Genomic DNA, 22,626 nt, shown 5'->3' with positions numbered 1-22,626 from the left:
AAGAGAGAGTGTTACTGCGCCCTCTGTCTGGAGCAGCCCTCGCTCGGGTAGCAGACCAAGCATCATGTGCAAGGTGACCGTGCCTTGCTCGGTGCTTGATAGGAAGGAGGTCACAGAAGAAGCCGCTGCATCTGTTTGTGATGTGTCTTCTGGTGTTTTCAAGATCCAAGTGAAAGATATAAGGAAATTAAAAGAAGACAGTTTTAGCTCCCCGGTATCCATTCTAAAAGAATGGATTCTGAGAAAATGAAATGTAGATTTCTTTTACTGGAAAATCGTGGAGTTTTTTTTTTTTTTTCTGGTTCCTTCTCGTTCCTCATTTTGACACCCAATGTAAGGCTTAGCACAATTTATTTCAGGTTTCCCTATCACAGAACACACCCATCAGAGCATTCATTGAGAAGCTATTTGTCAGCAGCTGATCCAGGAAATGCCACCACAGGGCCGGTAAATGCAAAGAAGCCGCACGAGAAGTAGGAGATGCTGAGCAGAGCTGGAGGCCCAGGAAGGCGGCCTGACGCACAGGCTCCCAGCTTTCTCCTGCCTCCAAAAGAAAGCTCCTTGTGGTGGCCATGTCTGGATAATTTACGTTATGCTGAGACACTGGCCTCTGCCCCCTCCCCACCTCCCCTGGGACAAAGACACAAAATTGCATCCGCACACCAAGCGCCCCCTCCCCATCCGCACTCACCCTCTTCCTATACAGGCCTGTATCCCCCTCCCCTAATTCAGGACCAGCCCCTGCTTCCTTCTCCAACATCCAGTCTGTAGAAAAGGCCAGAGTCCTGCCCCCTGAAGAAAGGGCCTTTAAAAAGTCTGGCAACATGGGTGGCAGACATGAACTGTAGTCCCCCACTCGGTGTGCAAATAAGGAGACCTGCTTGTCTTTCCGTAACTCGTAACTCGGGTTTAGTTCTGTTTGGAGCCATCGCTCCATAAGGCTGGGAGAAAATCTGACTTAGTTCAGAATGTCCTCATCTCCCTGTGATGGCCCCCAAATCCTGAGGACCTCTGCGGTGTCACCATCTGGTCCTTGCTGTCAACTGCCAGATGTCTGCCCATATTCCCTTTGACCCTCTCTCTCCTCAATGCCCTTGGGGTCAGCTCTGCACTGCTTCTATGCCTGTTGGAAGGTCTGGAAATGATTTCGCTCTTCATGGGGCCATGGGGTGCTGGGGGCAGTCACCCAGCCTCCAGGCTCTACCCTTGGTGTGCCCATGAACACGCTCGCTGCCTGGGGCTCTTGCCTCCCCTGGAACGCAGTTGCCTGTGGGCCCCCACTGATGTTGTCTACTTTGAGGTGACTTGGTACCACGGTTTGCAAGGTAAGCGAGGTGGGGCAGGGACGACAAAGACAGGGATTGTTAAATGACAAGAACACAACAAAATCTCACGGTCGGTGAGTTTGAGCCCCGAGTCGGGCTCTGTGCTGACAGCGTGGAGCCTAGAGCCTACTTTGGATTCTGTGTCCCCCTCTCACTCTGCCCCTCCTCTGCTTGTGCTCTGTTTCTCTCCCTCTCTCAAAAATAAACATTAAAAAAAATTTTTTTTTTTAAATATGTTGTCACCTTCCAGGTGGCCACACAGCAGCAGCCCCGGGCTGGGATCTATTTTCCACCCTCTTTTGAAGGTGAACCAAGCCTGAGAGGACGGGAAACAAGGATGCCTGTGGTCGTGGTGGGGACGACCCAGGACCCCCTCCTGATGAGGCAGGTTGTAAACTAGAATGGAAGGAATGTCCCCGTGCAGATGGCGCTGGCCTTCCCCCAGAGCTCCCGGCCACTTACGTGGCCAGCTCCTAAGGAACTTGGAATGTTTGCAGCCGGCATGTTCCTTCATCTGACACAACGCACACCATGTGCTCAGGATGGGCACCCCAAGACTCCTGGGGTCCTTCCTACGACCCAGGGAATTGAGACTGCGGTTCCTGTTGCACTGAAGACGTTTTTATTTGTCAGTCTCCACCTCTCAGGTATGAGCTTCTCAAAACTGGCTCAGGAGAGTTCTGTCTCTACCCACTAAAGGAGAGAGTAGTGAGAACCTGTGGGCCAGAGCCCCGGACAGGGCCAGTTTGGGAATCAGGGAATCAAGGTTTAAAGTCTGGCCATGCCTCAAGCTAGCAGTGTGATCTGGGTCTCCTGGAGTCTCCCATTTCTCTATCTGTTAACTCAAAGGCACCTGTAAGAATGGGATGAGAACATTTGTGTGCAATCCTTCGGCACAGGGTCAGGAACACAGTGAAAGCAAATGACAAAGAGAGTTCAGCCAATTCCAATGTCATGATCACCAGCTTCACCTCCAGCCCATCTCCTTACTCCTCTTCCTGGGCAGGCAGAGCCAGGGAGGGGTTCTCCAAGACCCCCTCCTCACCTCCTCTGAGGAGGGGCATAAGCCCCGGCTACCTCTACCCCAGGGAAGACCTGTCTCTATGAACTGACCCAGTGAGCCCCGATTTTGTCCTGTATCTGCAGAGTTAAGAGAAGGGGTGGGAAGGGTAATGACCACCTAAGACTGGCTCTGGGACCCTCTCTTTTTCTCCACTCCACTCAGGCTTCACTCTGCACGGGGACACGTTCTGAGTCCCCCAGATAAGCATTAGGGGCCAGAGACCAGGTGGTTTCTGTGCCAGGCACACCCCCCCTGGGCATCTCCACTGCCCCTTGCTATAAGCTGAGCCTTTCTGGGCCAACCCACTATCCCTTAATGTCTTAGAGTGCCACCTTGGCCCTAATTTATGGGTAAAGAGACCTGCAAAACCAGAGCCCCAGACACTGAACCCCAATATCTCTGAGGCTCAGATAGCTAGAAGCCAAAACCTGGAGCATTAATTTCTAGTGGATTTGGGCAGAAGTTGTGGTTTTTCTTTGGGGCAGGACCTGCCTGGTGTTGGGAAAAGTCACCACAGTGGCTATTTTCCAGGGTGCAGACCCAAGTCCCCATGTAAATGTCCTGAAATGGGGAGTGCTTAACAATGCAGAAGCCAATGCTATGATTGGGATGTGGGTCTCCAGGTGTGATAACCTAACAGGAAATCTTCACAGAAGGTGAGGGATACCTCTCCGAAGACAGTTTTGATGCCAGCTCTGACCTTCCCAGGCACAGGGGTGGGGAGGCTCCAGAACGAGGTAGGGGGCTAAGTGGATAACACCAGATTGACTCAGCTGTGCAAGGAGAAGCCTCACAAGCTGGGGACAGGCCTGAGGCTCAGCAAATAGATTGCTCTGGAGATGGGAGGGAGCCGGAGGCAGGTCTGACACCTGGAGGTAACAAACTTTGAGGAAGTGAAACCCCAGGACCACTTCTAAGGTTTTATTTTCTTTAATACAAATCCTTCAAGCTTCAAGTGAAGCTTTTATTTTTTTTTTTAATTTTTTTCAACTTTTTTTTTTTTTTTTTTTTTTTTTTTATTTTTGGGACAGAGAGAGACAGAGCATGAACGGGGGAGGGGCAGAGAGAGAGGGAGACACAGAATCGGAAACAGGCTCCAGGCTCTGAGCCATCAGCCCAGAGCCCGACGCGGGGCTCAAACCCACGGACCGTGAGATCGTGACCTGGCTGAAGTCGGACGCTTAACCGACTGCGCCACCCAGGCGCCCCAAGTGAAGCTTTTAAAACAGATCCATGTTCGTGTTTATCTCTTAGAAGACAAAGGGAAGAGTCAGTGGTTAACTCTGGGCCAAGGCAGCTAGAGGAGGTGGGGAGCCCTCTCTGGTCGAGGGTCCCCCTTTCAGCACTTGTGGGTAGATTTCCCAGATGGGGTGGGGGTGGGGGTGCTGGACACTGACTTACCAGAAAAGCACTTGAGTTGTGGCCATTTGTTTTGTAACAGAGGGAGGAATAAGAATGCATATAAACTTACTTATTCACCGTTTAGTTTATTTGTTTCAAGTTTTTATTTAAATTTTAGTTATTTAACATACAGTGCAATATTTCAGGACTAGAATTCGGTGATTCGTCACTTACCCAGTGCTCATACAACAAGTGCCCTCCCTAATACCCATCTAGCCCATTCTCCACCCACCTCCCTCCATCAACCCTGAGTTTGTTCTCTATAGTTAAGAGTCTATTATGGTTTGTTTCCCTCTCTCTCTTCCCCCCTTCCTATATGTTCATCTGTTTCTTAAATTCCACATATAAGTGAAATCATATGGTAGTTGTCTTCCTCTGACTGACTTATTTTGCTTAGCATAATACACTCTAGCTCCATCCATGTCATTGCAAATAGCAAGATTTCATCCTTTTTGATGGCTGAGTGATATTCCAGACTCACCATATTTTTTTAGCATTTTTAATGTTTACTTATTTTGGGGAGAGTGCAAGTAGGCGGGGGGAAGGGGGCGGTGGGCAGAGTAAGGGGACGGAGCATCCAAAGTGGGCTCTGTGCTGACAGGCTTGACAGCAGTGAGCCTGATATGGGGCTTGAACTCACAAACTGTGAGATCATGACCTGAGCCGAAGTCGGACGCTCAAACAACTGAGCCACCCAGGTGCCCGTAACCATTTATTTTCAAGTACATGCCATGTAAAGTGGTTAGGATACAGAGTGAAGAAAACAGTCACAGTTCTTGCCCGGATGGAGCTTCCAACACCAGAAACGAATGAATAATCATGCTGTACACAACGTATTAATTAGGGCTCTGTGGAGTACAACAGGAGAGATCCGAGAGCCCAAAGAGAATGTAATGAGTGACCTCACCTACAACTCCTATTTATTGGATTATGCTTTGTTATATTTTTTTAATGTTTATTTTATTTTTGAGAGAGAGAGAGAGAGACAGACCACAGAGGAGGGGCAGAGAGAGAGGGAGACACAGAATCTGAAGCAGGCTCCGGGCTCTGAGCTGACAGCACAGAGCCCGACGTGGGGCTTGAACCCACAGACTGTGAGATCACGACCTGAGCCGAAGTCGGACGCTTAACCGACTGAGCCACCCAGGTGCCCCTATGCTTTATTATATTTTTAACCGCAGATCATTATATTATTTAAACATCAAATTTTGTTAGCATTTCATCATAATGGCAACCAACATCTAGTAAAAATGAGGTTCCAGACACTGTACCAGTTTTCCGGTTTGCTTTTGAGACATGCTTCTAGAACAGAATCCTGGCGATTCTCCTCAACAAACACAGCATGGGGGCAAGGGTAGCCCAGTAAAGATGACTGGTCAGGAGCAGGTGACTATTTGGGACTGAACTGAGTCCTACCAAAGTTCTTATGGGGAAGTCTTAACCCCGAGCACGTCAGAATGCAACTGTATTTGGAGACAGATAGGGTCTTCAAAGAGGTAAAATGGGGTCATATGGGTGGGCCCCAATCTAATCTGACTGGTGTCCTTATAAGATGGAGTGATTAGGACATAGATATTCACTTGGGAGACCATGTGAGGACTCAAGAAGAAGACAACCATTTGCAAGCCAAGGAGAGAGGCCTCAGAAGGAAACAACTGTACCATCATCTTGATCTCAGACTTCCCACTTCCAGAAATGTGAGGAAATAAATGTTTAAGCTGCCCAGTCTATGGTATTTCATTATGGCAGGCCTATAGCAGATTAACACAGGGGTCAGGGTGGGGAAGACACTCTGGGAGGAGGTAAGGACCAGCAGAGTTTGCCCACATCTCCAGCCCCTTGTCTCTGCACTGGCCAGAGGGTCAGGCCTCCCCTCCTCTCAGAGCAGATGTGGGGCCTCTGCTTCTAAAGGCAGGGGGACCTGAAGACTGATGGCAGCACGTGCCCTTTCCAGGAGTGACCTTTATCTTCCCCGATGCCCAATCATCCCTTTCGCCAGACTGACTGGGATTGAGAGCCTGATCTATCCTCCTGAAGACTCTGTGAGCGTCACATATTTTTTGCCTTCTCCCCTCTTCTTTTAACCATGGGGTGAATACAAAACAACCTCTTGAAAGTCCCCAGCAGTCATTGTGCATTCCAGCTCCTCTCCCTTTACAAGAAGCACCGAGCTTGTAGTTTAAAGGAGATTATCTCCTCAGATTTAATGAGAGTCACAGTGAAAACAGAGTCCCCAGGAAAAGAAGAAAAACACAATAAAAAAAAAAAAGGAGGAAAAAGGAGATCCGTCCAATTAGTGTCTCTAACACGGCCTCATTATACATCCACTTCTGACATTTGCCAGTGATGTTCGAATTGAGCTGCAAAAAAATGGCTTCTAAAAGGCAAATTGACATTTGCCTAACTATCCCCCACCCCTTCGCCCCCTAAAATGTAAGCATTTACCACAACAGCTGGGATTAGGGCAAGGAGAACCAGGCAGGGACCGGATTCATGGCAGAGGAGGAGAGGCTGGGAATCAGGGAGCGAGACAAGGCGAGAGCACATCATGGCTACATGTGAATGACCCTCATCGCCCGTGTCTCTGTGTGATTTCCTTTTTAGGGAACATTTAATAAGATACAGAAGCCAGATTTGGTTGAGCTGAATGCAGGATCGCCATGGCAACCTTCCTTTGGAGGTTATCCAAGTCAGGTAGTGACAGCAAAGCTGAGTTAAAGGTCACCCCTGCAGAGAAAGATGGGCATTGATAAAGTATTTTAACAAGACCCAGAGGAGCTGGTATTTGAAAGCTACCTGCAGAGGACCAGCGAGGCACCAGGAATGGGAAGCAAACAACAGCAGAGGGGGTGTCCTGGGGGGGGATCCCACCAGAGCCAACACTGTAAACACCTCGTCCTACAGACAGAGGACTCAGGTCTCCACCGAAAGCTCAGACTTGCCACAATCTGTCCCTGCTCAATGGAAGGTTTGACAATCTTTTTTACCCAGGCATTTGGATAGTAAAGAATCCTGCGTGCGCCTAAGACATGTATGCCTGAAAAGTTCTCCACAAGCCAGAGTTTTGCAAATGGAACAGCACCGACCTTCTTTATCACTCCCGAAATGCTTTATTTAATCTCTTTTCTATTAGAAAGTCACTTCAAAATCGTGGAGTTCAGAAGACGCTGCTTTGCATGACACTGAAGCCAGGAACTTGCAGAAACCATATAAATATGAATGTCTGTGTGGCTGGCCCCTTGAGAAAGGTGATAAACTACATTTTAAGCATAAGAAAATATGGAAAATTAACCCAACCTTCCTTATATATAAGTATATGCCAATTTAAATGGTGACAAAAAGATGTCCATTAAAGTAATAATTTTTTGCTTCTCCAATAAGCAAAAATCTAGATGTGTGGTACTACCTTGAGCTGGCGGAGAATGGGTCTCATACGTTCTCGGTGGCAGTGCAAATTAGTATCGTTCCAATGGGGAATAATTTGCAAATAACTATCAAAATTCTAAATGGCTCTCCCTTTGAGCTGGAAATTCCACTTGTACATATCTGGTCTCAAACAAAGATGTGTGGATGTAGATGTTCACTGCGGCCTTGTTTATATTAGCAAACATTAGAAAAAACTTCAAGGTAGAGGAGACTGATGGAATACATTATGGAACATTCATGAAATGGAATGATATACAGCTTTTAGAGAGACTGAGATTCGTGGCTATGGACATAAAGCAATCTCCCTGGCATTCTGAATGAAAAAAGCAAGTATGGAATCATGAGTATAGTATGCCCACCTATACCTTTCCACAACTAGAAAACGTTACTAAGTGCATGTATTAATTTTTTAATTTTTTTTGAGAGAGAGGGAATAAGCGGGGGAGGGGCGAAGAGAGAAGAAGAGTGAGAACCCCAAGCAGGCTCCATGCTCAGTGTGGAGCACGAAGCAGGGCTCAATCTCACAACTGCGAGATCATGACCTGAGCCGAAATCAAGAGTCAGACACTTAAGTGACTGAGCCACCCAGGTGCTGTTTAATTTTTGTATTTAACAAGTTGCATTTAAAAGGTCATCTGGGTTTGAATTATGGGCCATTTGTCCCATGTAGTGACCTTTGCTGGTACCTCTCCAGCTTTCATTTCTCTCTTCCTGCCTCCCAGAATCTCAGCTTTATTCAGGAGTCCATCCCTCCCTTAACTACTCTATGTGATTCAAGGGACATACCCACTCAGCTCCAGTGGTGGGCCCTGAGCCAGTGGGTTTCAGGCTTGAGGGGGCATTTGAACCAGCTGGAGGACTTATTAAATCAGAGAATTTCTGACTCTGTAGACCTGCAGTGAGGCCCTGAGAACTTTTATTTCAAAGGAAGGTTGACGTTGCTGTTCTAGAGACCACACTTTGAGAACCCCTGATGTAAGCCAAGAGTATAATACCCCTCCTTTTTGCCAATGATGGCTTCTGGGATAGGTCACCTATGCCTTCTGAGATACAGTGAGATGTTTGATAAAAGTTTTTTGGAATAAAACTTCCTTAAGATAGAGCCACAGGGCAAGTCAGACTTTCTCTCCTTTTTTCCTGCCCTGAACACGAAACAAGAGGAGAGTTCTAGGTGTCCTAGAATAACAAGAGAAATCAGCCTTAAGATGTTATCGATACTCTGAAAGGTGGAAAGATCTGAGTCCTTGATGTGAAGCCCACCCCATTGCTAGACCTACCTTTACATTAACCAATACCCCTGATTACAGTTTAAGCCCCTCTGCATTGTGTCTTCTGTCACCTGCAGACAAATACATCATCACTGACACAAGTTTAGGAGATAGTATTTTAAAATATTTAAAATGAAAACAATTTTTTCCTTCGTGGCAGAATGTCATACGCAATACAAAGACTAAGAACAGATAAAGGAAAATGTTTGTAAAATGCACCTCACTTGCCCCATCTCAGTTAATAACCTGGTCAAATGAGTCTTCTGGCTCTCCTTAAATCCAGTGTCACATAGAGCTAAGTACTAAAGAAATACAGCTCTGTATCAAAGCTCAAGAAAAGAATTTTATTGAATAAAAAGCTCAGGGAGGGGGAAGAACCAGAGTCTACAAAGGAAAGGTTACAACACTCAGAAAAACGTTCTTTAAAAAACTGTTTGGCCCATCTATCTTCCCCACACCCCAGAGTGGAGCTGCTCCCCTCAATCGTCTCTCTTTCCATTTTCCTCCATTGATTCTTCTCTTTATGCTTCCTGCCTTCTCTGGATTTGTCACTATTATGTACAGACCCAACCCTCTTGGCTGCTACCAATGCCATCTCTCCCAGTTGTCCCTGGAGGGGTGTGGTTGAGAGGAAAAGACTAATATTTTATACCTGTCCAATATGGACTAATTTACAGATGAAGAAGTGACAGCAGAATTTAAATATCTTAGTTTGATCTCGAAAACCCAAGCTCTCAGCCACCACTCTAATCTGCCATCAACAAAGGATGGAGATCCCTAACACAAAAATAACTCTTCCAAATCAAAGAAGGGGGAGAAAAACCACCCTAATGGAAAAATTTGTAGAGAACACACACAAGCAAATTAAAGAAGAAAAACAAATTGGAAAAGATGTTCAAGCTCACTAGTAATAAAACGAATGGAAATTAAAACAATATTTCAGCTAGCAGATGAGCAAAGATTTTTTTTTAATTAATTACAGCCAGTGTTGGCGAGGGTACAGAGGAAAAGGAACTCCACACTGCTGACGAAAGAATTAAGTAATTAGAAAAATTAAGTAATACCCCCTCCAAATTTAAAATTACCATACATTTGACCCTACAACTCTGCTTTGAGTAATTTATCCTAACGAGTTCATCAGACAAGTAGGAAAGAAATACGTACAAGAATGTTTACAAAGCCTGTGTTTTAATAGTAAAATATGGAAACAATTTAATGCATCCATAGGGGATTAAGGGAAAGAGAGAGAGAGAGAGAGAGAGAGAAATACTGACTATGGCTTCCCAGTACACAGCCCCACCACTGACTGCCTTGCCTACTGGATCACTGGCAACATTGGGCAAAAGCAGGCTCCCTCAGCAGGACCAGATCCTGTCCCTGTAAGACTCACAGTAGGGAGCCCCAAGGCAGAATGGGGGCTCTCTGCATGTCTCAGGCAAGTGGAGGTAGTGACTTTTACAGGCCCAGCATCTCCAAGCCCCTCCTCTTCAGAGGACTAAGTGAAGCATTAGAGAAAGGCTAGAGTGTTCCTCTAGTCCAAGTGTTACCATGTGGAACCACAAACAGCAGAGAAAGGAGGTTCCCTCTACCCACACCCTAAAGTAGATATGTAGCCACAGAAAAATGTCTGGAGGTGGATAAATATCAGAAAGGGAGAAGTGGTTATCTCTGAGCAGTGGACCCATTTCCCTTCCTTTAACCCACTATCGGAGCCAGACTTGTGATTGCCTACTGAAGAAAAAGAAGGGAAGGAAAATTGATGTCTTTTTTACACCCTCTATGTACTGGGCTGCCTTGCCTCCAAGAGTATAAGTTGGACACATTAGTGTCTTTCCCCAGTGAGAGAGCAGCCAGAACCTTCATCCTGGCTTACCACTGAGGAAAGCAGGAGGAAGTAGAACATTGTAAGCCAGCAGGCCTGCCATGAGACTGCAGTGGCGAGGGGCAAGGTGCTACTGAAGGCAGAAATTGATAAGGAGATGGCCCAAGCCATGGACAGATGGAAAGTGAAGAGAATATCTGCAAGGCCCACAAGAACCCTGGTAGGACCATCGAGAATTCAGATGATGACAAAAGGACCCTCCATGAACCAGTCGCCTGCATACTAGCATGAAATCACATACACCTATGCCTACACCCAGATGCCATCTTGAAAAGATGGAGAATAGAGAAAAGCACTTGAAAGAAGAAAAAACTGGCCCAGTAGAGGCTGAACATAGAATTTGATTGGATATTTATAGATGAGAGTTAGAACTAACTTATGACAATTGTTACAAGACTACAAGACTGTGTAAAATTTTTTTGAATTTTATTTGGTGTGTGACTAACATATGGAGGAAAAGGAATGCCCATACTCTGCTGGTAAGACAGTAACTGAGGAAAAATTAGGTAATACCTCTCCAAATTTAAAATCAGCATACAGGGGCACCTGGGTGGCTCAGTCGGTTGAACGGCCGACTTCAGCTCAGGTCATGATCTCGCGGTCTGTGAGTTCGAGCCCTGCATCGGGCTCTGTGCTGACAGCTCGGAGCCTGGAGCCTGTTTCGGATTCTGTGTCTCCCTCTCTCTCTGACCCTCCCCCTCTCGTGCTCTCTCTCTCTCAAAAATAAATAAATGTTTTTAAAAAAATCAGCATACATTTGAGCCTGCAATTCTGTTTCTAGTAATTTATCCTAACAAGTTTATCAGGCAGCAAGAAAGAAAGCAATACAAACCTACTTACAGAGCACTGTTACAGTGCAAGCGTCCTCAATCTCCTCTAGAATCGGCAGTAACTGATGGTGCCACATGTTTTCTCACATTTGACTTAGAGTGTGTTAATTTCTACCTTATTATTCCACCATACATTAGTCATATTTAAAGAAAAAAAATGAGGGGATTAAATGCTTTGCTGGTTGACCTCTATTGGCAAGCTATGAAGAACTCATCTCGAGAAGGAGAAAATGATGTGTGAGTCTTTATGCAAAAGGAGAGGAGTGAGGTGTTAGAGGCAACTCACACCGTGCCTTCAGGTAAGCCTGTAAGGATTTTGTTCCTACTCCTTGGCCCTTGCTTTTTCTCACTTCGGGCTGTGTTTAATGTGATTTTCATGTAGGATACTGTTTACAGTACATAGGGTTGGTTGCCTGCCCAATTCCGTTCCTTTCCCATCTTTCCTGATGGCAGAGCAAAGCTCAGAGCTCCCTCAACGTAGAGCGAGCGTGAAATTTGACACCCTCCACAAAAAGCTGGGACCCCAAAAGCCATCCCTTAGTGTTAGAATGATTTAGAAAGAAACCCACCCGTCAAGAGCTGCAAGGAAAATGACCTGTCTCAAATCTCTGTGGTGAGTAGAGAAGAAAAAACATCTCCCCTGAGACTCTGTAATCCCAAATCTGACTCGTGCATGTTCACAGACTGAATTAAAACACCTGCTTGATTTTAAGAACCTCAAGGAGAGAATGCAGTTCAAACAGTCCCAGACTGGTGATTCCCCAGCCACCTGACAGCAAGGGATGCCTTCCCTATCTGAGAAACATCATCTTCAACCCAGCTCTCAGAGCATTTCCTCAGATAAAGGTCCAAATAATATGAATTCACAATCTATAGCGAGAAATCACGAATAAGAGTCAGCTGAAAAAACAGCAGAATGAGACCTGAAAATATGGTAGCTAAGGTGATTATTGGACGCCGAATATAAAGTAAGTTTAATATGTTTTTGAAAAGTAAAGAAGAGGGATGCCTGGGTGACTCAGTTGGTTAAGCATCTGACTTCAGCTCAGGTCATGATCTCACCATTCCTGAGTCCAAGCTGACAGCTCAAAGCCGGGAGCCTGCTTCGGACTCTGTGTCTCCCTCTCTCTTCCCATCCCCCACTTGTGCTCGCTCGCTCTCTCTCTCTCTCTCTCTATCAAAAATAAACATAAAAAAAGTAAAGGAGAGTCAGGTAATAAACAAGCATATCTAAAAATGACTAACCAGATTTGAAGAAAAATGAATAAAACCTCTAGAAATAAAAAATATAGTAACTGAAATTGCAAATATATTACATAAACACCACACACCTGCTACAACAGCTAAACTTAAAAAAGACTGGCAATATCAAGCGTTGACATGGATGTGGAGGAATTGAAATGCTCATACATTGCCAGCAGGAATGCAAAATGGTATGGAAGCTTTGGGAAATGTTCAGCTGTTTTTTTTGTTTTGTTTTGTTTTTTGGTTTTTTTTAATTTTTTTTTTCAACGTTTATTTATTTTTCGGACAGAGAGAGACAGAGCATGAACGGGGGAGGGGCAGAGAGAGAGGGAGACACAGAATCGGAAACAGACTCCAGGCTCTGAGCCATCAGCCCAGAGCCTGACGCGGGGCTCGAACTCCCGGACCGCGAGATCGTGACCTGGCTGAAGTCGGACGCTTAACCGACTGCGCCACCCAGGCGCCCCATGTTCAGCTATTTTTTAAAGCTAAACACATTTACTCTACAATCCAGAAATCCTACTCCTAGGTACTATCCATAATAAGTGAAACAAACGTCCACACACACAGACCTACAAGCAAGTGTTCATAGCATTCTTATTCATAATAGCCAAAAATTGAAACCACCCAAATTCTATCAATTGAAAAAAATGGATCAATAAATCATGGTACATCCATACAAAGGGATACTATTCAGGAATAAAACAGAATGAACTATTGATGCATGGATGAATCTCAAAAGCATGCTAAGTGAGTAAAAGAAGCCAAACATGAAAGGCTATATGCTATATGATTCCATTTAGATGGCATTCTGGAAAAGGCAAAACTATAAAAAAAAAGAAAATAAACCAGTGGTTTCCAGGACCTGGGAGAGGACAGACAGAAATGAATATGAAAGATCTTGAGGAAACTTTTTGAGGGGATGGAAATGCTCTATGCACTGATTGTGGTGATGATTCCACTATTGTATAATTTTGTCAAAACTGATCATATCAAACTACTAAAAATGGTGAATTTTACTGGCTATAAATTATATCTCAATAAACCTGACTTTAAAAAACAAGATAACATGAGGGCACCTGGGTGGCTCAGTAGTTTAAGCATCTGACTCTTGATTCTGGCTTAGGTCATGATCTCACAGTTGTGAAATCAAGCCCTGCACTGGGCTTGGCACTGGGCATGGAGCCTGCTTGAGATTCTCCCTCTCTGCCTGTCTCTCTCTCTCTCTCTCTCTCTCTCTCTCTCTCTCAAAAAAAAAAAAAAAGATAACATGGGGAAATTTTTCTTTTCTAAAAACACACTACAGAGGTGGAGCACTTTAGACACTGCTGAAGAGAGAATTAATTAACTGGAAGTTACAGCTGAATAAATTATCTAAAAGGCAACACATGGAAAAACAGATGGTAAGTATGAAAGAAAAAAATAAGAAATATAGAGACATGCATCTAATTAGAGCCCAGAAGAGAGACATAACCTATAAGACTCATCAGCTTGAGACTTTCTCTACATGACCCTTCTAACCATAAAGAAAATATACTTCAAAATAAGACATAATTTCCCAAATCAGTACAACTAGAAAGTTTCTAAGAAAAAGGTTCACCAAGAACACACAAGACATCTATGGTGAAACTTTAAAATTCAGTAAAGAATATTCAAAATTAATTAAATGCAGATACTGCATTTCATTTTCTTGAATGATATTACTTAATATTATAAAATTACAGTCTGCCCTCAGTAATGTATAAATCCTATGCAATCAAAATTCTGTTTCGATTTTTTAAGGAACTCAATAAATTTACTTTAAAACATACATATAAAAATAAAGATTTGTGAGTAGGTAAATCATTTTTTTAAAGTACAGTTAATTAAGGGACACCTGGGTGGCTCAGTCGGTTAAGCATCCAACTCTTGATTTCAGCTCAGGTCATGATCTTACGGCTCATGAGTTTGAGCCCCGTGTCAGGCTCTGTGCTTGGGATTCTCTCCCTCTCCTTCTGCCCCTCCCCACTCACTCTCTCTCTCAAAATAAATAAATAAACCTAAAAAAAAGTACAGTTAATAAAGGGTCTTTGCTTACATAAGACAGTCTACAAAGACATATTCACATATTAACAAAAATCATTTTGGCAGTAGAGAAAAAATAGTTAAGTAGACCAATAGAAGAGAATGAAGAGCTCAGTTCAAACCTACAGATTTGAGCTAACCTTATGTATACATCCACATGCATACACACACACATATAAATGCCTATGTGCACACACATGTGCATGCATTGGAATTGAATATGTGACGAAGGTGTCACCATGAATCAGTTCGAAAAGAATGGATCATTAAATCTGATTTTAAACCTACTACTAGAGGACTTCTGATGGATCAAAGACCTGAATATGAAACATAGTATGAACATAAAATTGATCAAAGAAAATGCACAATAACATTCTTGTGGTTTGGGGGCAAGGAAGGACCCTATAAACAAATTTTCAAAAGTATAAATCATAAGGCAAACATGTTGATAAAATCAACAATTTTTCAATGTCTAAAATCAACAAGAGAATAATATCTAGAATATACAAGGAATGTGTGTAAATCAACAGGAAAGAACAGAAACCCAATAGAAAAATGAGGAAAATATAAACAAGCATTTTACTAAAAAGAAACCCCAAAACCAAAAAGCATATGAAGAGATGCTCAAACTTATTAGGATAAGAAATGCAAATGAAAGTAACAATGAAATATCCATTTTCATGTATTAGCTTGGCAAAATTAGGAAGATGGCCTATGCCATGTGTTGGAAGAGATGAGGACACAGAAACACCATACACCACTGGCAAGAGGGGTTCTGAAGCCCCATGCAGATGACTTCATCAAATTAGGAATATGCAGGGCACCTGGGTGCTTCAGTCAGTTGGGCGTACAACTTCAGCCCAGGTCATGATCTCACAGTTCATGAGTTCAAGCCCCACGTCGGGGTCTACACTAACAGTGTGCAGGGCCTGCTTGGAATTTTCTCTCTTTCTCCATCTCTCTGCCCCTCCCACACTTGCACTTTCTCTCTCTCAAAATAAATAAATAAACTGGGACACCTGAGTGGCTCAGTCGGTAGCATGGTCAACTTCAGCTCAAGTCATGATCTCACAGTTCATGGGTTCAAGCCCCGCATGGGGGTCTGTGCTGACCGCTCAGAGCCTGGAGCCTTCTTCATTCTGTCCCTCTTGCTCTCTGCTCATCCCCCATGAGCTTGCTTGCTCTCTCTCTCTCTCTCTCGCAAAATAAATAAACTTTAAAAAATAAGTATATAAACTTAAAAAAAATTAAGAGCCCATGATTCCACTCCCACCTATGGATTCCAAATATGCTCTTACACAGGTCTATAAGGAGATATTTACAGAGATGTTTGCTGTAGCTCTATTTGTGTGGCAAAGAGGTTTTCTGGGCATGCGTTACTGAGAAACTGAAGAAGCAAAATACGATAGATTTACCATGAAGCAGTTAGAAACTATGGATTAAGTCTTCATATAATGTTTAATATAAAAAGAAAGAAACCTAATGACCTATATAATACAACATATTTGTGTAAACTAAAAGTGTATTCTCACCAAACAATAACATCTTCCAAAATACATACAAAGGAAAACATGTAGATTAAACATGCTGAAGCCATTGTCCCTGGAGTATGGGGAGGGCAGTGGGAGTATCAGAAATGGGGAATAAATAAATAATGCAAGAGAGGTGCTTTGCATGAATCAATTATGATAATTCACCATTCACCATGAACTAAGAAGCATAAATGACCCTCTGCTCTTGAGGCCTCAAAAAAACAAAACAAAACAAAAAACCCAGAATAATAAAAGGAATTTTCTTTCTCCAAGAAAATAAATAAGGATTGGAAAGGAAGAAACAAAGCTATCATTGTTTGCAGAATATACTATTAGGTATGTAGAATACATAGCATCTATAGATAATTAGAATTAATATGATAGTTTAAGGTTACCAGATTTGAAATCAAAATATAAAAATATTTTTCATTTCTATATACCAGCAAAATAACTGTTCAAAATGTAATTTTCAGAAGAAGCTATTTAGAACAGTACACAATTTACAGCATATGTCAACATATAGACAGTATCTAAGAATAAATTTAATTAAAATTGTGCAAGACTGGATTCTTTCCCCAGTTATTTACATAGTATTGCACTATATGCACAATTACCTTGGTCCCCTGAATCTTGTCCTCAGAGCAAATATCTCCAGCTCCTTCTATGGCACACATCCAGACCCCTATTTACCTTACTCTTGAAAACCCCAGCTTGTCACTACCTCTCTTAAAGTGTACTGACCAGGGATATACCCAGTTCAGGCCTGGAAAGTAAGCCAACGCAGTTAAGGAGGTGATTTTCCTGGCATAGCTCTCAGTAGCAGGGCGTTATCAAGGATTTGGCCACAACCCTTTCTGGACCCCAACTTAAAATTCCCTTTTCAAGATGCTGACAACAATTCAAAGGTACTGTCTTTTGACCTTGCATTCTGAGCAAGTCCTCCTCCTCCTGCCACCCAGAGCTAGCCTTCCGATCCAGACTTCACTCTTTCTCGGCCAAAATCGAACTCCCTGGCCTTAGCTGCTTAGGTCTGGTCTGACCTCCAGAATTCTTCCAGGGTAGCTTATATTAAAGAGCTCAACCTCAAGCGTTAGCATCGCCTTAATAACAAGAAAAGTATTAAAATGGTAAATTTTGTGTGATGTATTTTGTACCACAATGAACAAGGGAAGGAGGGAGAAAGAGATGGAGGAGGGAAGGATGGAAGGAGGGAGGAAGGGAGGGAGGGAGGGAGGGAGGAAGGAAGGAAGGAAGGAAGGAGGGAAGGAAGGAAGGGAGGGAGGGAAGGAAGGGAGGGAGGAAGGATGATGGATGGATGCTGGCTAAGCATAGTATCTGTAGCACCCAGGAAAAGAGTGTTCCCCACCCTAGCTTACCCTCTTTCTGTTCCTATCCTGACTTCACGGGGACATCACAAAAGGCCTCTATGAACATTTGTGCCCAGCTCAGTACATACATATAAATTCACATAATACTCCTCTCCCTAAACATGGCTGTCCCTCTGACCTTGAGGTGTACAGCCCAACTTCTCAGGCCCTGGAAGCAGGCTGGAGCCCTGTACAAAGAATATTCCTGGGCCCTGAGGCTCAGAACATGGTCTAGATGAGGGCGCAGGCACTGGGTGGGCAGGGGTTCAGCTGTCCAGCTGTAAGGGGTCCTGCACAGAATAGCCTAGGGCAGCGGGGTGACCATGGTAAGAATGGCTCCCCAGAGGAGTGAATCTTCAAGGATGGGCAGAAACTAGCTCATTCTAGGCAAGGAGAAAATACCAGGTGCAAAGCCATGATGGTAAGAGAGACTCAAGAATCCTAGGCACTGCCAATGATCCTGTGCAGAGCACAGGGGGCAAGTGGAATGGGTGGGGGTGGGGGTCAGGGGTAGAGCAAGGAATAAATGGCCAGGAGAGCAAAGGCCAGATCAGGCCTGAGAGGCCATGCTTGGATTCTGTCCAGAAAGCCGTGCGGAAGCATGACTAATTTTATGCTAAGGGGCGATGTGATGGGATTTGTATTTTAAAGAGGCAGCACCCTGCCATCGAGGAAAATAATGGAATAGAAAATGAACATGAACAAAAAGATAATGGCTAGAAAAATACAGCCTGCTGAAAGCAGATGTTGTAAGGGGCAGCCAGAGAAAGCGGGGGTCACCGGGGCGGGTGGAAGGCAGTCCGTGGAAGCACACCCCACAGGGAGGACTTCAGCCCTGAACTGAATGCAAGTTCTTGCTCAGCAGAAAACTAGCCACATTATCTGACCTCCCTGAGCCTCGGTTTCCCTCATCTCGAAAATAGCATAGCAATTTCTGGAGAGAACTGAAATGAGAATTTAACAGAATATAAATTGCAAAGGATGACGTTACTCATTGAAGGTGGTCGGAATCAGGAAACTCTCCCCCAGAAGACTTTTGGAGAGCTTCCACAGAGAGCAAAGGGGGACAGCAGGAAAGGCTGGGAGGAAAAACATCAGTTATCTCCCAATTTTGTCAAGGTCCTTGGCAAAGGGAGCCAGAGAAAGGAAATAGACAAGTTGGAGCTTTATGAAAATGTAGAGACTCAGACAAGCCTTCGGGAGGTGCTGTGCACTTCTCTGACAAATACCCTGGAACCTGCCAGTAACGAAATGAAAAAGGAATAGCACTGATTTATTAAGAGCATATCATTTTTTTATTAAGACTGTATTTCAGGGGCACCTGGGAGGCTCAGTCGGTTATGTGTCCCAACTTCGGTTCAGGTCATGATCTCACCATTTGTGAGTACGAGCCCCGCGTTGGGCTCTGTGCTGACAGCTCGGAGCCTGGAGCCTGCTTCAGATTCTGTGTCTTCCTCTCTCTCTACCCCTCTCCTGTTCACTCTCTGTCTCTCTCTGTCTCTCAAAACTGAATAGAAGTTAAAAAAAAATTTTTTTTAAGATTTTATTTTGATTCCAGTTAGGTAACATACAGTGTGATATTAGTTTCAGGTGCACAATACAGTGATTCAACAATTGTACACATCACCCTGTGTTCATCACGACAAGTGCACTCCTTAATCCCCATCAGCTATTTCATCATATCCCACCCCTCGCCCTTCTGGTGACCAGCAGTTTGTTCTCTATAGTGAGGAGTCTATTTCTTGGTTCATCTCTCTTTTTTTTTTCCCTTTGCTCATTTGTTTTGTTTCTTAACTTCCACATATGAGTGAGATCATCTGGTATTTGTCTCTCTCTGGCTGACTTATTTCATTTAGCATTATACTCTCTATCTCCATCCATGTCATTCTAAAAGGCAAGATTTCATTGTTTTTGATGGCTAGTACCCATTGTGTATGTCCATTCACCTCTCAGCGGACAGTTGGGCTGCTTCCATAATTTGCCTATTGTAAATAATGCTGCAATAAACATAGGGATGCATGTATTCCTTTGAATTAATGTTTTTATATTTTGGGAGTAAATATTCAGTGGTGCAATTACTGGATTGTGGGGTAATCTATTTTTAACTTTTCGAGGAATCTTTATACTGTTTTCCAGAGTGGCTGCACCAGTTTGTATTCCCACCAACAGTGCAGGAAGGTTCCCCTCTTCTCCACATCCTCACCAACACTTGTTTCTTGTGTTGTTGATTTTAGCCATTCTGATAGGTGTAAGGTAATATCTCATTGTAGTTTTGATTTTCATTTCCCTGATGATGAGCGACGTTGAGCATCTTTTTATGTGTCTGTTGGCCACCTGAATATGTTCTTTGGAGAAATGTCTATTCATATCTTCTGACCATTTTAATTAGATTATTTGGGGTGTTGCATTGTATCAGTTCTTGGTTTTTTGTTTTTTGTGTTTGTTTTTTTTTTTTAATTTTAGAGAGAAAGACCAAACAGGAGAGAGGCAGAGGGCGAGAAAGAGAATCTTAAGCAGGGTTCACATTCAATGCAGATCCCAATGCAGGGCTCAATTTCATGACCCTGAGATCATGACCTGAGCTGAAATCTAGAGTCAGACGCTTAACTGACCGAGCCACCAAGGGACCCCTGTATCAGTTCCTTATATATTTTGGATACTAACCCTTTATCAGATATGTCACCTGCAAATATCTTCTCCCATTCAATAGATTGTCTTTTGCTTTTGTTGATTGTTTCCTTCACTGTGCAGAAGCTTTTTATTTTGATGTAGTCCCAATAGTCTATTCTAGCTTTTATTTCCCTTGCCCAGGAAACATGCTGCCACGACCAAGTTCAGAAAAGTTATTCCCTGTGCACTCTTCTAGGATTTTTATAGTTTCAGGTCTCACGGTTAGGTCTTTCATACATTTTGAATTTATTTTTGTGTGTGGTGTAGGAAAGTGGTCCAGTTTCATTCTTTTGTGTGTGGCTGTCCAGTTTTCCCAGTATCATTTATTGAAGAGACTATCTTTTTTCCCACTGCATATTTTTTCCTGCTTTGTCAAAGATTAATTGACCATATAATTGTGGGTTTATTTCTGGGTTTTCTATTCTGTTCTACTGATCTATGTGTCTGTTTTTATGCCAGTACCATACTATTTTGATTACTACAGCTTTGTAATATAAAGTCTAGAATTGTGGTACCTCCAGTTTTGTTTTTCTTTTTCAAGATTGCTTTGGCTATTTGGGGTCTTTTGTGGTTCCACACAAATTTTAGGATTGTTTGTTGTAGTTTTGTAAGAAATGCTATTGGTGTTTTGATAAAGATTGTATTAAATCTGTGGATTGATTTGGGTAGTAATAAACATTTTAACAATATTGGTTTCCCAATCCATGAGCATGGGATGTCTTTCAATTTCTTTGTGTCATCTTCAGTTTATCACTGTTTTATAGTTTTCAGAGTACAGGCCTTTCACTTCTGGTTAAGTGTATTCCTAGGTATCTTATTATTTTTGGTGCAATTGTAAATAGGATTGTCTTCTTAGTTTCTCTTTCTGCTGCTTCATTATTGGGATATAGAAATGCAACAGATTTCTGTACATTGATTTCATATCCTGCAACTTTACTGAATTCATTTATCAGTTCTACTAGGTTTTTTGTGGAATCTTTAGGATTTTCTATATATAGCATCATGTCATCTTCAAATAGTGAAAGTTTTACTTCTTCCTTACCAATTTGGATGCCTTTTATTTATTTTTGTTGTCTGCTTGCTGTGGCTAGAACTTCTAGTACTATGTTGAATAAAAGTGGTAAGAGTGGACATCCTTGTCTTGTTCCTGACCTTGGGGGGAAATCTCTCACTTTTTCCCCATTGAGTGTGATGTTAGCTGTGGGGTTTTCCTGATAAAGTCTTTATTATGCTGAGGTATGTACCTCTAACCCTACGTTTTTATCATGAATGGCTGTTGTACTCTGTCAAATGCTTTTTCTGCATCTATTGATGATCATATGATTTTATCCTTTTTTTTTAATTTTTTAATGTTTATTTATTTTTGAGAGAGAAAGAGAGACAAACAAAGTGCAAGCAGGGAGGGACATAGAGAGAGAGGGAGACACAGACTCCGAAGCAGGCTCCAGGCTCCTAGCTGTCAGCACAGAGCCCGACATGGGGCTCGAACCCACGAACTGCAAGGTCATGACCTGAGCCGAAGACGGACACTTAACTGACTGAGCCATCCAGGCTTCCCTGGTTTTATCCTTTCTAAGAGCATAGTTTTGTGAGTCTTGGGAGAACCACCTCGGGGACTGACAGCAACCCCCAACTCCCACACTCCCATCAAGAAACATACTTCCAGCGCACTGAAATAGGTCACATTCTTAGAGTTTCCCCCAAACAAGCTGCTCAAGGAGCTGTTCCCACAAAAATGACCACAGCTAGAGCCACAGTTTACTGGTGCACCAAGGAGCCGATAACTCTCAATGACCAGGACACATAAAACAGGACAGTTTCAAGGAAGGTGCTGGTAAGAGCTGGCAGCAATGATACAGGCAAGAGTCGGAAAGGAAACAGAAACCCACTAGCTGGCTAAGCTATTTGTCAATTGTTCTTTTAAGCCTCTATACACAGAATTCCTTCATCCAGAAATAACATTAGACAATAAATAATAAAATCCCATTAGATCAAAATGAATTAATCATCAATATGCCATCACTTATTTTGGGCTAAGTTAGAGCTTACCCTTAGCCTATGGCCACAGGACTTCCCTGCCATATGGCAGTTAGGACAGCAAGAGACATGGAAAACCGGCTCACACAGATGCTCCCTCCTTGCCAATTGTATCGTATGCACCAAACACACATTCTCTTTATTTACCCATGGAGTAACACCTAAGGCAAAATTAACTTAAAAGTAGTACCCTCCCTCCACCGCTACCCAGTTTATCAATAAATCCTTTTCTCGGTTGGATTGAATGTCTTGTGATTCACCAGGGCAGGAATGACACACAAAGCACACCTACCACGTCTCATCCTGCCTGAGCCCCCTGCAGACAAGACTATCTGATCAGAGCCTAAGGATCCTTCTCAACTCAGCGATGCCAAAGAAGCAAAGCATTCTAATTTTTAATTTCTTAAATGTTTATTTATTTTTGAAGAAGAGAAAAAAAGAGCGTGAGTGGGGGAGGTGGGGGGCAGAGAGAAAGGGAGACACAGAATCAGAAGCAGGCTCCAGCCTCTGAGCTGT

This window comes from Lynx rufus, unplaced genomic scaffold, assembly GCF_022079265.1.
Source record: "Lynx rufus isolate CCGP_SWC_20201006 ecotype Redwood Valley unplaced genomic scaffold, mLynRuf1.p SCAF_21, whole genome shotgun sequence".
Classification (NCBI taxonomy): Eukaryota; Metazoa; Chordata; class Mammalia; order Carnivora; family Felidae; genus Lynx; species Lynx rufus.
The sequence above is the reverse complement of the archived record's forward strand: the minus strand, read 5'-3'. Positions refer to the sequence as shown.